Here is a 16,847-nt window from a genome sequence, read left to right on the forward strand (position 1 = left end):
GTATTATGCAATCATATTGCTTCATAAATACCTTAAAATCCCAGGTACTTAAAAAAAACGTAAATTATACACAATGTTTTATGGGTATAGTTTATGCTTTATAAAGAGAAGATGTAAAATTCTAATCGTCAGCCCATATTCAAATAAAAAGCTTTGATTCTATACAAAAGTGTGGCAAACGAATGCTTATGTTTAAGTTAAAATATGAAGTTTAAGGTATGAATAATTATTTGATGGTTCTAGGTTTTAAACTACTTTTTGAGTTAATCTACAATCCAGTAGCTCTAAATACAATAAAAAGACAACGTATCATACAATATGGTAAAACATTAACTGAATTATTTTATTAAAAATCTAGAAATAAAACAATAATATCCTTCTTGAAGTTATAGTTAATATATTTACACAAAAAAATTAAGTATAGATATTAGAAAAAAATAGGAAAAATTGTCATTATTTTGAGATGTTAAAATTTTATTTATAGAAATACTAGCTAATATACTATTAAAAACTATAGAAAAATGGGAGAATTTCTTAAGGTACCTGATTACAAAAAATATATATATATGTAAAATATAGGTACAGTCATGAATCACTTAACAACGGGAATATGTTCTGAAAAATGAATTGTTAGGCAATTTTGTCATTGTGCGAACATCATAGAGTGTACTTCCACAAACCTAGATGGTATAGCCTGGTACACACCTAGGCTATATGGTACTAATCTTAAGGGACCACCTTCATATATGTGGTCCATTGTTGACCAAAATGTTGTTATGTGGTGCATGACTGCATTATATTATATTATATGCTATATATTATATATAATACATTACAATATATTATATACATTAAAAATCAATCATTTTTCTTTGCACAAAAAATGGCCAGTTTGAGATTATAATGGATAAGGGATCACACTAATATTGTTTTTAAGAGATTAAAAATTTAGGAATAAATTTAACAAGAAATGAGGAAATATAAGAAAGAAAACTTTGAAATTCTACAGAAGGAATGAGGAATTTCCAGTCAAACTGCACTTCGTATTTTCAGACTTCCCACTATACCAAACACAAAACAGTAGTATACCAAATATAAAACTGAAAAATTTCAAAAGAAAGAGCCATGTACACACATACACAGCAACACACACACACACACACACACACGTAAGCATCTTCATGGAGCAGAAATGAAACAGAAATCCAGTGCAATGTAACGGTGAAGGCTCTGGCCCACTGAGCTCTGATTCAGAAGCAAGAAGAAACAGCTAGGAATTCATATCCTCCAGCAACCCAAGGACTAAAGATGCTCCATATCAGAAAGAGGATTCGACCCAGGCTCACTTTTTGAACAGAGAATGTGGAACAAGATTCACCCACATATGAATGGACATTCAAAGAAGTTAAAGCTGTCTTCTATCTTGGTCTAGATCTTGTAAGAAGCTGACCACCAAGCAGAGATGGAGGAAACAGACCAGCCTGGTAGCCAACACAGGGCCAAGCGGTCTTCAGCCTCGGTGACTGTACGTAGAATGTCCCCCAATGTCACCATGAGATAAAAGCTTGAGCCAACAATAAAAGACTGATTCTAGACTGTCAGTCCCAGAAGACACAGTTAAGATAAATAAAAAACCAAGAAATAGGAAATGGTAAGTACAGAGAAAGAGAAAAGAATCCAAATTCTTTTTGGAAGAAAATAGATCTACAAATAAAAACTATAAAACACATGAGAAAAACCTGACTCTCCTCATTCACCATCCATTTACTTACATGATGTTCATCTCCAGTATACAGGTAAAGCAGGTTCAGAATTGTTAACCCACGCTAACCATGAGAAACAAATTAACCAACTAGAGTACCGTGTTTATATACTGTTCCTTTTGGTTTTAGCACTACAGTTTCCACCAAAACACAGTTCTCCAAAGTCGCTTGTCAGCTCTTCTTCCCTCCACTCCTTCACTGAGTGAGTTTATGTCATACGTTTGTAACAGTTAGATTCATCGTCACAACTGCATTCCTCTCTGGGATTCCTGCAACATTCTGGCTGATCATCCTTTTGTTTTTAGCCTTTCTGAATCACTTTATTTTAGGTTTTTCTCTTCTATACAGCATATATGTGGGTCTTATTTGGGAGGCCAAAATGAAAATCTTTTCCTTTCAATAGGTGAGTTAAGCCCATTCACATTTGTTGATAGATTGCTACATTTGGTCTCAATGTATTCTTACTACTTCATAGTTATATATTATTATATTGGCTATGCTTCTTTCTCTTCAAGATGTGTATTTAGAAAGATTGTATTTTTATTCTAGTGGTTACCTCTCTAATTATAAATTGTTTAATGCCCTTAGTTCCCTGTTTTCTTATTTTACTCTCCAATTTATCAGTTTTTGTTCAGTTTTAACATCCACCCACTGCCTGTAGAGCAATAAACTTTCTTTCTGTTCCTCTTCGTCATTTACTTCTCCTCCTATCCTAGTTTTATTATTTGGTTTTATCACTGACATTATATATTGCCACAATTTGTAATATTTGTACATCAGTCTTTAGTCCTCATCTTCACCTTAGTTTTAGTCTCAGATGAACATTTATATATTATATACACACAATCGTACTTTTGCTGAAAGTTTCCCAGTCACTACTTATTTGAAAGAAGTTCATCCTCTAGTAGATTCCTCAAGAAGGGCTGATGAGTGTAGAACTCCCGATGCTCTCATGTGTTGAAAACTTTTTTTAATAGCCTTGCTATTTGAAGGACAGCTAGCTGAATATAAAATTCTTAGTTCACACATTTTTAAAAAAAGTTTATTTAAAGAATTAATTAAGTGCTTCTCCATTTTTCCCTTCCTTTGTGTGTTGGTTTTGAAAAGTCTGATGCCAGTCTAATTCTTTGCCTTCATAAATTATTTGTTTTTTTTCTGGAGGACTGGAGGATTTTATCTTTATCTTTGAAATTTGTTTTTCTAGGATATGTCTCAGCGTTTATTATTCTTGGTTAATTTTTACAGATATGTGATGAACCCATTCAATGTGTAGAATAGGTCTTTTCCTATTTCTGAAAAGTTTTTTTGGATTGTAGTTTTAAATATTCTATTTTCTTGTTCCTTTTTCAAACTGTTTTCTTCTTTATGGTCTCTGAAAATATGAATTTTATTACTTTTTTCTTGTCTTCCATTTCACTACTTGCTCTCTGACCATTTTTCTTCCTTTTGATTATATAATTTTCATTTCTTTAGTTGTTTGCCTAGATTTTTAGTAAATTTTTCTCTGAGCTCATTCTTGGAATGTATTATATTATTTATTGAGTTTATTATTGTAACTTATTCTTTATTTATGCGATACTAATTTTTTTCCAGTTCTTGCCTGAGTTCAGTCTCTCTTCTCAATTCTCTTTTTGTTCATATCTGTTTTAATTTTCAAATTTCTGAATAAAGATGGTTTCTCAAATCCTCAAATGCTTGTTTGAGCATATTTAATTCTGTTTAGAGTATTGACTTAGAGTTTTCTTCTGTTTTGTGTTCATTTTTCCAGGCGGGGGATGGTTAATTTTCTCAATTGTTACGTGTGAAATTTCATTTACTGATTTTCTGCAACATCTCTATACGAACTTCGTCTTTCTTTTGTTCATTTTTATGATATTGGAGTATTTTCCAGTATTCCCATTATTAATACCATATTCTTCTGTCAGTATAGCACAGTCAAGATACTTTAGCAAGGAGTTTTTATGTTTGTTTTGTTGTTGGGGAAAGGATTGTGAGTCCTCCAATTTTGTGGTTCTTTTGTTTCTTGCACAATCCTACATTCTCCCCTACCACCTTTTTCTATTTCTCCTTAACCACCTGAATAAAAAGGAGCGCTTCTCTCAGGCTTTGCCTCTTTTCTCCCCACTGAAGTTGTGCATTTTCAAGAGTGTCCATTTAAATAAAGTCTGTCCATTTAATTGCATCTTCCTTGTAAATTGGGCCTGCACCTTTAAATCACAGGAACTCTAAAGTCTCTTCTCTGTAGCTCTTGCTCTGATATCTGCAGACACTTTTGCAGGTTTTTTGTTTGTTTTTTTCCAGACTTAGGGTGGATATAATATTTTTGAGAGGACTTCCAAATCACTATTACAGCCCGTTGCTTGCCTCCCTCTTTTGTCTTCCGCAGTTTTTCTCCATCTGCCCTAGCCCACCCACGTCAAAGCCCAGGACTCCTGGGGATGAGGTGGCAGGATAAAAGAGCACTTGCTTCAATTTGGTCATTATTTGCCATTCACAGACAGTTATTTTACAGTTTTGGCGTGTTCTGTCTGCAAGTTAAGCTAAGGGCATTTTGTTTTGCACAGAATTTACTTTTCTTGTATTTTCTCATGGTTTGAGTTAGAAATTTTTGCTGGTTAGCTACGCCTCCACCATTGTCCTAAACTACATGGATATATAATAAAATTATCTTGAATATAATAAATCAGTGGTGTAAAGAAGGGAACCTTCCTAATTTATTTTTGTTGTGGTCTCAATCAAATTTCCAAAGTATTTTTTGGGGGGTTTGTTTCGGGGTATGGATTTTTAAGGGGGGGTTGGATCAGATAATCAATTTTAAAGATCACTCGGAAGAATAAATAAATAAAGTTTCTCAGGGAAATGTCTGTGGGTGGGGGACAATAATGATGAAAGACTAGCCCTATTCAGTATCTCAAAGATATATCATAAAGTGAATTAAAACAATGTGGTATTGATTAGACAGGCAGACCAATGAAACAGAATGGAGACTTCAGAAATAACTCAAATACATATTACATATTGGTATGTGATAAACATAACATTTAAAATCAGAGATGAAAAGAGGATTCATTTAATAAAGGGTGCTAGGACATTTGCCAGGACATATGGGTAAAAACAAAACTAGATCCCTACGTTGCCTCATACATCAACATTATTTCAGGATAATCAAATGTCCAAACATAATGCTTAAACAAATAAAGGAATAATAGTACTATAAGAAAACATAGAAGACTGTTTTTTGTATTAGAGTGGAAAAGGCCTTGCTAAGCATGCTATAGAATTCAGAAGATATAAAGTTACACATTGGTAAAATTGACTACATACAAATGAAGAATTTCTGCACAGCAACTAATATCATTAAAAAAGCCTATGGAAAAAAATTGGGAAAAATATTTGAAAACTTGTAGTAATGGATTATTTCCTTTAATATAGAAAGATCTCTCTCAAATTGTTGAAAAGATCAACAAACCAATAGAAATGTTTACACAAGAGATGAACAAACAGTTCATAGAATAAAAAATGGTAAACTAATATAGTTAAAGATGTTCAACTCAAAATTAAACCCAAGACAAAGTTAGATACCTATGGAATTGACATTCTCTAGGATTTATTCCATAACTCTACAACTTTCACCCTCTCTTCACTTTCTGGGTGGACGCGACCACATCCAGGACTTCAGTTAACACCTATATGCCAGCCAAATATTCATCACAGACTGTCTCTTATGTTCCAGACCTCTACCCCTCTTTGTCCCCATATCTTAAGTCACAAAGTCTTGCCAGTTCTACCTCCTTCATATCGCCTTAAACCAGTGTTTTCCAAATAGAAGATAGCAATCCCTGAGTTAGTCATGAAATCAATTTAATAGAGTAGGGATAGCATTTTAAAAAGAAAATATTACTAAGTGAAAGAAGCCAATCAGTAAAGGATAGATACTGTATGATTCCAACTATCAGACATTCTGAAAGAGGAAAAACTATGGATTCAGTAAAAAGATCAATGGTTGCCAGAGATTAGGCAGGGGGAGGAATGAACAGGTAGAACACTGGGGATTTTTAGGACAGTGAAACTGTCCTGCCTGATGCTGTAAATGTGGATACATGTGACTATAGATTTTTTTAAACCCATAGAATATGCAACACAAAGAGTGAACCCTAGTGTACACTATGGACTTTGGTTGATTAAAAAAAATAGAGAAGTGTTATTGTAACCCCCCAAAATTCATTTGTTGAAGTCCTAACCTTCAGTAACTCAGAATATGACTGTATTTGGAGATAAAGCCATTAAAGAAGTAATTAGGGTAAAATGAAGTCACATGGGTAGGTCCTAATCAAGATGAGTGGTGTCCTTATAAGAAAAGATTAAGACACAGACATGCAAGGAGGTAAGAGTATGCAAAGGCATAGGGAGAAGACAGCCATCTACAAGCAGATAAGAGAGGCCTGGAACAGACCCTTCCTTCATGGCCCTGAGAAGAAACCGAATCTGCCAAGACCTTGATCTCAGACTTCTAGCCTCCAGAATTGTGAGAAAACAAATTTCTTTTGTTTAAGCCACCCAGTCTGTGGTATTGTTATGGCAGCCCTAGCAAACTAGCGTAGCATGGCTTGTCATGGCATAGGTCAGAGAATAGAGTGCATCACAGGCAGTAGGAGTAAGTACTATTTAGTAAAATGTTAGTTTCAAGTGTGGGGTGTGTGTGCACATGGGTGTGTACTGAGTCATGTATGTGTATTTCCTAATATAGGTCTTAATTAGAAAAGTTTAGAAAATACTGATCCAAACTATCCATTCTTCCACTGCCAATATCTTAGCTCAAGCCTTCATCATTTCTTACTGGGATTACTTCAAAAGTTTCCTACATGATCCCAGTGTTTACTCCTTTATTCAACAAATACTTATGGAGGAATTACTATGTGCCAGACACTGGTCAAGGACCTGGAGATATATAAACAGACCTGGTCCCTGCTTTCATTCACTCATAGTCTAATGCCTCCAGGACCATTCTTGGCCTCTCCTATCCATTCTCCACAGCCCTGAGACTAGTCCTTCTAAAACACATATTTGATCACTCTACTCTGCTCAAGACCATCAGTGGCTTGCAAACAAGTTTTGCAAAAAATGCAAACTCTCCCAGCAATAAGAGATCTTTCATGATCTGGTGCCTGCCTGTAACTCTGGGCTCATCTTTCACGGCTCTCACCTGTACCCTATGTTCTAGATGTATTAAACGATGTACATTCCACCTCCCCAGATATGACGTGGTCTCTCAGACCTTTATGCCTTTGCATAAGCTTCAGTCTCTTGCCTCCTCCATGCCCTCATTCACTGGGATAACTCCCAGTTATACTTCAGCTCAGCTATAACTTAACCATCCTCCAACCCCCTGCTTCCTACTACTAGCCCCTTCTTCATCTTCTTCAAAAAGACTGACCATCCTAGTCTAAATTAGCAGCCTGACCACATCACACTGTCTATCTTTTTACCTCTTTCATTAGTTTTGTGAATTCACGGAAAGTAATAATTTTGTTTCTTTTCTTGCTTTCCCACACATTAGCATATTTACTCGTACATAAATGAATGGATAAATAGAGGATGGATGGATGGATGGACACTTACCCATTTATACGGGAATCTTTGCAGTCTTGAATGAAATTATTCATCAAAGTTTTTTGAGCAATGAACATAATATATAATGAAAACATGCTATGCTAGTGACATACAGAGAAGAGACAAAAATTGTGGGAAAGTATAAATTGCAGTAATTGAAATAAGGGATTTCACTAGACTTTATTATGACTTAGCCTGCATTTTATGAAACATTTTACTTAAAAATTCCTATTAACAATAATTGAAATTGATTTAAATATTTTAATGATATCTAAGAGTGAATCTGCTTGTTCTCCTGATCCCAAACTATGCAGACATGAGATTTTATTGAGGACTTTTCTCCCAAGTGCCTAAATAACCTATTATTTCTTAAACATAACAATAAATTAGTAACATGAATAATGGAGAAGAAATTAGAAAAAAATAACTTCCAACTTGGCAAAACATCACATGTATATCATAGGTTGTAAATGTGAACTTAACAATAAAATGTAATCCATCTGGGCAGGATTTTGGTTATTAGCTAGCTAAAGGTTTCTGTTTTTATCTATCTGTTGTCATCTAAAGACTATATCCTGAAGATCATTAAAATGGAAGGAAGACTCCAAGGGCTAGTGTCAAATTTTGCTTAGGTGGCAGTCCCTTCTGATAAATCTATGCCTTCCAGATACCCACGCTTTTATACAGTGCTCATCTTACATTATTCAGCAGTGCTAAGAAAAAAAGAGGAAAGGAAAGGAAAAAGAATGAAGGAATAAAAATTGTGAGTGGTCTAGCCCAGCTGCCCCTTTCTGAAACCCAAACAAATTTCTCGAGTTTTGCAACATTTATTCTTTGAAGAAAACCGAAGTGCTCTTAGCCCTGTTTTCAGAATGGAACATACGATGATCATTGTACATGTCATTTAAGCACCTACTAGATAGAGGAACTGAACCTGTAGTAGCACAAGCCATATCATCTTTTATGATTTCCCACAATTTATTAATTTTATGGATAGTTGCTGTGTAACACACCTCACTGTCTCCTCCTCTCAGAACACCAGGAAGTATCTTAAATATAGAACTTAACACAGAGTTAGGAAAAGACATCTGTGCCTGAATGGGATCTATTGATGTAGTCCATAGCGATCAGCCTTCCAGGGTAGAGAGCAGAGTTGAGAAGGATAGAAAGTAGATCCGGGGGACAAACAGAAAATATCTGATACATCATTCAAGTAAGAAAACATGTTGTATAATTCATGTAACAAATATCAGGTGTGAAGATTGCAATAGACACTGAGTATCCATGAGAGACCTAGGCATGCCAAACCTCCATCCTATTGAAAAATACTGACACCATCCATGAATGCATGTGGCCTTGGACACACTCACTTTTATATTCTACCTCCCAGCCCTTCCTAGACTTTCAACACACAGTGAATCTTGAGCCAAATTTCCCTCCAAATCCAACCTCTCATTAGTGACTACATTTTAGAGTATATCGGTCTATTATTTCTTAACATCCTACTTCCCATGGACAAGTCTTGGGATTATCTACTGCAAATGGAGTCTCTCCTCCTGAATCATTCCCCAACAGAAGCAAAAGTGCCAAGGAACCCATTCTGATCCCTCAAGGGGAAGGAGAGCTTAAAATAAGCCTTTGGCTGACAATACTATTTTATTTCTTTGCATTACTCTCTCAGTTTTCCTCTTTTTATCAATTGCTTCCCATCTCATTGGGTCCTCCACGGTAATCTCACAATAGCAATTCCACTAGTATAGTGTTATTTCTTTATACAATATCTCTAATCCTCAAAACAGCATTTCAAGGTAAGTATGATTATCCCTCATTTTGCTAATGAAGAAATCAGGATTTAGAGAAGTAAATTTGCTTTCCCAAGAGTAGACTCTTTTAAAGGTCAAGATGTGTAGCCCCCTCCCATTTGTTGAGACTCCTAGTATATTTTTAAAAATCTAAATAGTTAGAATATTGTGTGGTAGAGGAAGCTTAAACGCATATTATTAAGTAAAAGAAGCCAATCTGAAAAGTCTACATACTGTATGATTTCAACTGTATGACATTCTGGAAAAGGCAAAACTTTGGAAACAGTAAAAGATCAGTGGTAGCCAGGGATGGGGTGGTGAGGAGGAAGGATTGGATAGGGGGACTTTTTTTAACGCTTCTGTATGATACTACAATGATGCATACATGCCGTTATACATTTGTCCACACCTATAGAAAATACACCACCAAGAGTGAACCCTAATGTAAACTATAGACTTTGGATGATAATAATGTGTCAACGTAGGTTCATTAGTTGTTATAAATGTACCACTCTGGTGTGGGATGTTGACAGTAGGGGAGGCTGTGTTTGTGAGGACAGGGATTTTGCAATTTGGAAGGGGGAACTATATTTTGAAAAGAGAGAAAGAGAAAGGAAAGAAGATTTATAGGCCCTGACATGGACAAGTGGCTGACACACACACATATGATAGTCTAATTTTTTTTGCTGTTAGTGCTGTTGAGTCTATTCTGATTCCTAGCGGCCTCTGTACAGCAGAGTGGAACCCTGCCTGGTTTTTTTGGGCCATCTTCTCACCTCCCAGCTCTGTATTAGACAATGCTCTGCTGCTATTCATAGGGTTTTCATGGCCATTTTTTTTGGAAGTGGGTGACCAGGTCCTTCTTCCTAGTCTGTCTCAGTCTGGAAGCTCTGCTGAAACCTGTCCACCATGGGTGACCCTGCTGGTATTTGAAATACTGGTGGCGTAGCTTTCAGCATCACAGCAACATGCAGCCACCACAGTATGACAATTGATAGATGGGTGGTATGGTTCTCTACCCAGGAAATGAACCCAGGCCACAGAAGTGAGAGCACCAAATCTTAACCACTAGACCACCGGGGCTGGTGGAAGTCTAATGTTTACATTTAATATATCATTGCTTTTATGCAATAAAACAATATAGTACAATTGTGATTGCTACAAAATAATTTTAAGAATTATAAAATTATTAATTTATTTATAAATGTACTATAAAGTGTACTATATATGGTGTGGCCTTAATTTTAAAGTCTTAAAATTAAAGTTTTATGATAGGCCACACACAATGAGCATTTATTTCTCATGTATCTACAGGTCTGTTGGGGCAGCTTTGCTGATTTCGACAGGGCTCAGCTGGGCAGTTCTAAGCTGCAGTTGGATCTAGGTCTGTTACATGTGTCTTTCATCTTCTTTGGACTAGTAGGCTAGCTGGGCTATGTTGTACTCATGGCAGTGGCAGAGGCGCAAAAGCACCAGCAGAAATACAAAAAAACTCTTAAGCCTCAGATTAGTCCTGGCAACAAGGTGACTTCTGTCTGCATTCCATTAACCAAAACAGTCCTGTTGTCAGACCCAAAGTTAAGGGGCAGGAAAGTTCACTCTATGTTTAGTGGGAAGAATTAAAAAATTACTGTGAAAGGCAGGGATATAGGAAGGAGTGAAGTATTTGAGTCCATTTATTCAACCTGCCACAAAGGCATGCTTCTTTCAATCTGATGTGTCTCTGTGACAGTGTGTATAAACTAGTTTAGAGATAAAAGTAGCAACAAAAGTCTAAATGGAGGAATGTAGCATTCTCTGGCAGTGTCCCACCCATATCCCCACTACATTCAGCTTTGAAGACTTGAGGGCTTCCTTTGAATGGGGGAGTAAGCGGGATGGGCAAGACATACCTGGGAATTAACACAACTGGAGAGAGTCCTTGAGAGGTGCAAGGCACTGAGATGTGTTTTACAAAGTTTCCCAGAATCTTCCCTAGGCTTAAACCCTAGTCGCCTGCAGTGGTAACCTGCTCATTAAAGCATCTTGTATTGCCTTTTTTCCCTTTCCCATCTTACTTCCCTCACTGCCCTAGCTGGGCTTCTCAGGACCACCACACAAATAAACTTCTTGTGCTCAAATCCTTGAAGGAGTTTCTTGATAATAAAATTCTGATCCAGACTCAGAAGCTTTAGTAGTTTTGAGTTTCCTCCCACTCACCAGGAATAGCCATGGAAAATCAGACCAAACAACCCTTTTGAGCAGTACCATTCCATGGATCAACTCAAGAGATAAGATGTGCACCTTGAATTATTGACTGAGTCTGACTAGGGTGACCTACTCTTCTTCCTTGCCCAGGACTGAGGGTTTCCTGGGATTTAGGTCTTGCAGTGCTCACATTGGAACAGTCCAAGGCAAACCAGGATGGTTGGTCAGCCTAATCTGACCATAACAAATAACAAAATAATAAGGCAGATATTCCTATTTTCTCCGTTTTCAAGTCTGATTATTCGTTATTGAATAAAATCTTAGATTCTTCCTGATGAAAGAAACTTAGATCACCTAATATAATCTCTCAGACAATGCAAAAAAAATGAAATAGGTAGATCTGTGAAGCAGCAAACACTCTAATCTCTGTTTGGATGTCTTCAGTGATGCAGAGTTCAGAGCCCTTCCCATTACTGTTTTGTAACTTGAACTATAGTCTATCTCCCCATAACCTAAAGTAATTGGCCCTAGTTACCTGGCAATATACTGAATAAGTGTAATCTTTAGTTCATATTCATAGGCAAAATTGAGTCCTTCAAATATTTGAAAACAATGGTTCTTCCTCCATCAGTATCCCCTTCTCTAGGGAAACATCTCCAGTTCTCTGATGGTGTCATATCTAGATATTTTTTCCTATTCTGGACATCTTCCTCTGGATTTATGTCCATTTATCCATGACACTCTAAAACTGAATATAATACTCTAGACACAATCTGACCTATATAGAATTCAAGGATACTAGTACCTTGCATATTCTGGATATGTTACTTATGTTACTAAACTAAAGATTGCATTAGATTTCTTGGCAACCCTGTCTCTTATTATAAGTTCATACTGAACTTGCAGTCAATTAAAACTTCTGAGATTGTTTTTCCACATAAATTATCATTAGTCTAAGACTCCTGCATTATATACTTGCAGATTTGGGTTTTTTAAATGTAATTGCTAGACTTAAATTTCATCTGGTTGTTCTCAGCACCTTCTTCCAACTTGCTGAAAATTTTTGAGTCTTTATCAACCAACATATTATTTACACATTGTGTGTGTCCGTGTGTGTAATAATCATGTGCATATAAGAAGTGATTTTTTTTAGCTTCTTTCAAGTCATTGGTGAGGACTTGGATAAGAACCAGCCATGAGGCTGACCTCTATAGTATAGTTACTTCAAGATGATAGTGATATGTTAATCAACTCACTTTAGATATCATTGTTTAACAAGCTACAAACTTACTTAATTGTGCTATTATTCAGCTCAAATATCTCCATTTTCTCCACAAGATATAACAAGAGACTGTGAAATGCTTTACTGAAATCCAGTTGTAGTAAACCTGAGGCAGCCTAGTGAATAAATATTCCACTCACACTAGCAAAAATAAAATCAGGTTAATTTGTCATAATTGATTCGAGTACAAGATGGTTCACTTAGTGTTTCCAAATTGCTGACAGATATTAATCTTTGAAATTTGGCAACAAGAAATCAGATTCCCAGGAATTTCTAAAATCATAAGTTACTCTTAAATGCTTTCAATATTATTCATACTCTTTACTCATTATTATGGATATCTAAAACATTGTTTACTAAATAAGAAGTATTGTGTTTAATAGTAATCACAAGGAGCCATAGTCTATAGCAAATATTTAACACTGGAAAATGCCAGCAAACACTATTGGGTAATTTTCAAATAATATAATGTGATTTCTTAGCAAAGTCACCAGCACTACTCAAAATTACTTGTTGAAATTGCCATTGTTAGGATTTATTTTGCTCCCAAAATATCGTTTCTTGGAACAACACTCATAAGACTGTATACCATATAGTATGCATGTAAACATATTAATATTGATTTTATTTTTAAGAACGACAGCAGCAGACAGGACCACCGACACACAACGTGTAGAAGCATGACTGCTGCACTCAGACATGGTCATGTCCCAGTTTCAGACATGGTGCAGAGACACAAACATTGGAAACAGCAAGGTTCTCTTTGCCATTTATCCCTCCTCATACATTCCAATACTGCTTAGCTATATTTGTTCTCTTTCCAGTTTGAAACTTCTTCCTGACAAAGAAGGAAGCAAACAAGAGTATTGAACAGCATTTCTGTCACTGTCATCCTGGATGCACCATAAGCAGCCCCTGACTAATTCCTTCTTTTGAGAATTGTTCTAGGTTGGCATCTTTCTCAAGCCTTAGCATTTTTTGAGCTCGGTATATTCATAACATCTTTCTACAGTTTTCTGCAACAGTTTTACATTTAAACTTATTGGGGATGCCTTTCTTTTTTTTTGTTACATGTGACCTTTAAAAATATCTGAGCTTATCTACGAACAGTTGCAATGGTTTCCTACCCCCGCCCCAACCCCTCCCCACACACCCCTTTTCTCCTCTTTGGGATCCGTGCATGGTAAATGTGAAACCAAACCGTTTTTCTAGAAATAACATATTCAAAGTGCCTGGAAGGGCAATTAGCTTGTAGTAGAAATTCAATTATCACTGCTATTGTTGTTTTGTATTTCTGCCTCATTGTAGCTTTGGTTTATTTTGAATCCTGGGCTATAAAATTATAAGTTGATGTTCCCTAAACTTTTTGAGGTATACCTTCAAGAAGGGCAAAATCAGGTCTGACAAAGTTCACTTTTCCCTTCTTTACCTATGAAGAACTTCCATCATATCACGGTCACTTCCACCCCAAATTTCCTGACACTGTTCTTTTATCAAGCTGTTTTTTCTTATTGGTTAAAATAAGCCCAGACTAGCAGTTTCTCTTAATGTTTTCTTAATTATGAAATTCATTGTCAGCCAAGAAAATTAATCATGTACCAACTCCTCTGTTTTCAGTAGGAGACTTCTAGTAATGTCCAGACAGGAAATAAAAATCTGCCACACACCTTTGTATCTTGCCTCTTTACCAGTTTTGTAGTCTTTATCATGAAAACTTTATTTGCATTCTCTATCAGACCAGGCATGCTTTAATCCATTCCACAAAAATATCAGGTCTATTTTTCTCTTTATATCCTCCCCAAAATTTCTCCACCATTCATCATAACTCTACCTTGTTAAAAATGGATTATCCTACAAAAAGCGTTCTGACCACTCACCAATCCCCAAAGTGTGTTTGTGTGTGCGGGGTGGTCCCCATACCACCAAGCAATTCTCCAGCACCAGTTGGTTGTCCTACAATTCAACTCAATTCTAATACTACCTGGAGATAGCACCAGATTCCACAGGTTAAGGGCTCAGTCACACAAGACCACCCTCCACTTTGGACGCCAATCGCAAACTCGGGTTGTCATCTGTTCTGACAGAAAGACTATAAATTAGAGTTTGCCACAACCCCCTCCTTGGATTTGAATAATTTGCTACATCCGCTCACAGAACTCAGAGAAACATTTTAGTTACTAGATTACTGGTTTATCATAGAAGGCTATAACACAGGAATAGCCAGATGAAAGAGATGCATAGGGAAAGGTATGAGGAAAGGGCACAGAGCATTCATGCTCTCTCTGAGCATGCTACTCTCCCCAAATCTCCACGTGTTCACCAACTGGGAAGCTCTCTGAACCCTGTCCCTTTGGGTTTTTATGGAGGTTTCATTACATAGGCACAATTGATTAAGTCACAAACCACTGAAGATTAAACTCGATCTCAAGAACCATCCCCTCCTTGGAAGGTGGGGGGATGGGACTGAAAGTTTCAACCCTTTAATCTCATGGTTGGCTCCACTGGCAACCAGCCCCCATCCATAAGGGTAGTCCAAAAGTCACTCCATTAACATAACAGAAGGTACCTTTATGCCCTCTTCACTTAGGAAATTCCAAAAGATTTAGGAGCTCTGAGCCAGAAATGAGGACAAAAACCAAATATGTATTTCTTATTATAAATTACAATATCACATCCTCACACTACATCTTCTCTGAATAAGACATTACTTCCCATTGCCACATTATATTCCTAAATGTCTACCCATTAAGTCTGGGTGAAACATAAGAGTTTATATTCACCAATCAAAATTAAATTTTGAATTTATTTTGTTTGTCATTGGCCAACTGAGATCATAATTTTCAACTCTGATCATCCCTTATCACTAGCATGTCCTCCATCATTGTTCTTCTACCCGCAGACATATGTTGTATGCCATAACAGCTAGAACATAAAAATTTTCATTATTTCCAAGAATTTACTTCTCATCCCTACAAGTTTCAGTTTAATTTCACCTGAACAATCACTTCTTCTGGTACCCACAGTCTTTCCAATTTTCATAAATATGCACCTCATCTTTTCCAAATTATGGCCAAAAATCATCCATTCTCTGAGAAAGAAATGTTGGGATATCATGAAGAATCAAAGTCACAAAAGTCATGAAATTAACTGAAAGAAATGTTTAAAATAACTCTCCAGTTTTCTGTGATTTCAGTTTCCTATTTGTAGAATTTTCAGGTACAGTATATGGAAACAGCATTTATCTTTGGTTATATAATTGATTCCCACAAATTAAAAGTTATTAGTAATTGGTAGGCCTTATTTATTTATTCTTGCCAAGTTTTTTTCATCATATCTTAGATATTTCTCTAGAAATTACCTACCAACTAAGTATATTAAAGCTTCATACCAGGAAAATATCAATCCTCACAATGTGTTATTCCTCCCGGTCTAGGGGGCAGAGCTTTATGTCTTTGCTAGTACTTAGGAGCATTCCTCATTGTTTCAGAGATATTCAGATCCCCCTCCAGAAAGTTTGGTTTATGCTCGGGATGCTACAAAGGATTTATTCTCAGGGGTCCATACACTGTTTTCTTTGAAACACTCTCCCACTTACCAACATCTTCACGATTATTTTAAATCTCCAGTTCCCACAGAAACATTTTTCTCTCCTTGTTTCCTTCTTAAACCACCTCTCCTGTCTTGTTTAAAATGACTTCACCTTCTTTAATAAGCCATAATGTACACATATATTCTCCAATCTTTACCTTCAACTTTGAACATGGAGACCAGTACACATTTAGGGCTCATATATTTGTTTCTGGCTTCAGGAAGAAAAATCTAGGCCAGTTGCTCTAAGAGATTATTCCTTACACCAGTTATCTATGGCTATGTAATCCCCTCAAAATTTGGTAGCATAAAATAACCATTTATATTTCTGACAGTTCTTTGGGTTGATTGGGCAGTTCTGCTGGTCTAGCCTGGCTCATTCCTGGGGTTACAGTCAGATAGGATGTGGAATGTCTGGAAGCAGTCTACCTGGGGTGCAGGCTATGAGGTACATTGTTTGTAGAATTTCAAAACAATAATAAAAATGACTTAAAGACAATCTGCTTTTGATTATCACCATGTGCCAGTATTTCTAAATAGTGTCAGTGATAAACTACTCCTCCTTGGAGAAAAAAATTTTTGTTGATTGTCTTAGTCTTTTGGTCCTGCTATAAC

The sequence above is a fragment of the Ceratotherium simum genome, chromosome 9 (genome assembly GCF_057802395.1).
Source record: "Ceratotherium simum simum isolate JZ-2026a chromosome 9, ASM5780239v1, whole genome shotgun sequence".
Taxonomy (NCBI): domain Eukaryota; kingdom Metazoa; phylum Chordata; class Mammalia; order Perissodactyla; family Rhinocerotidae; genus Ceratotherium; species Ceratotherium simum.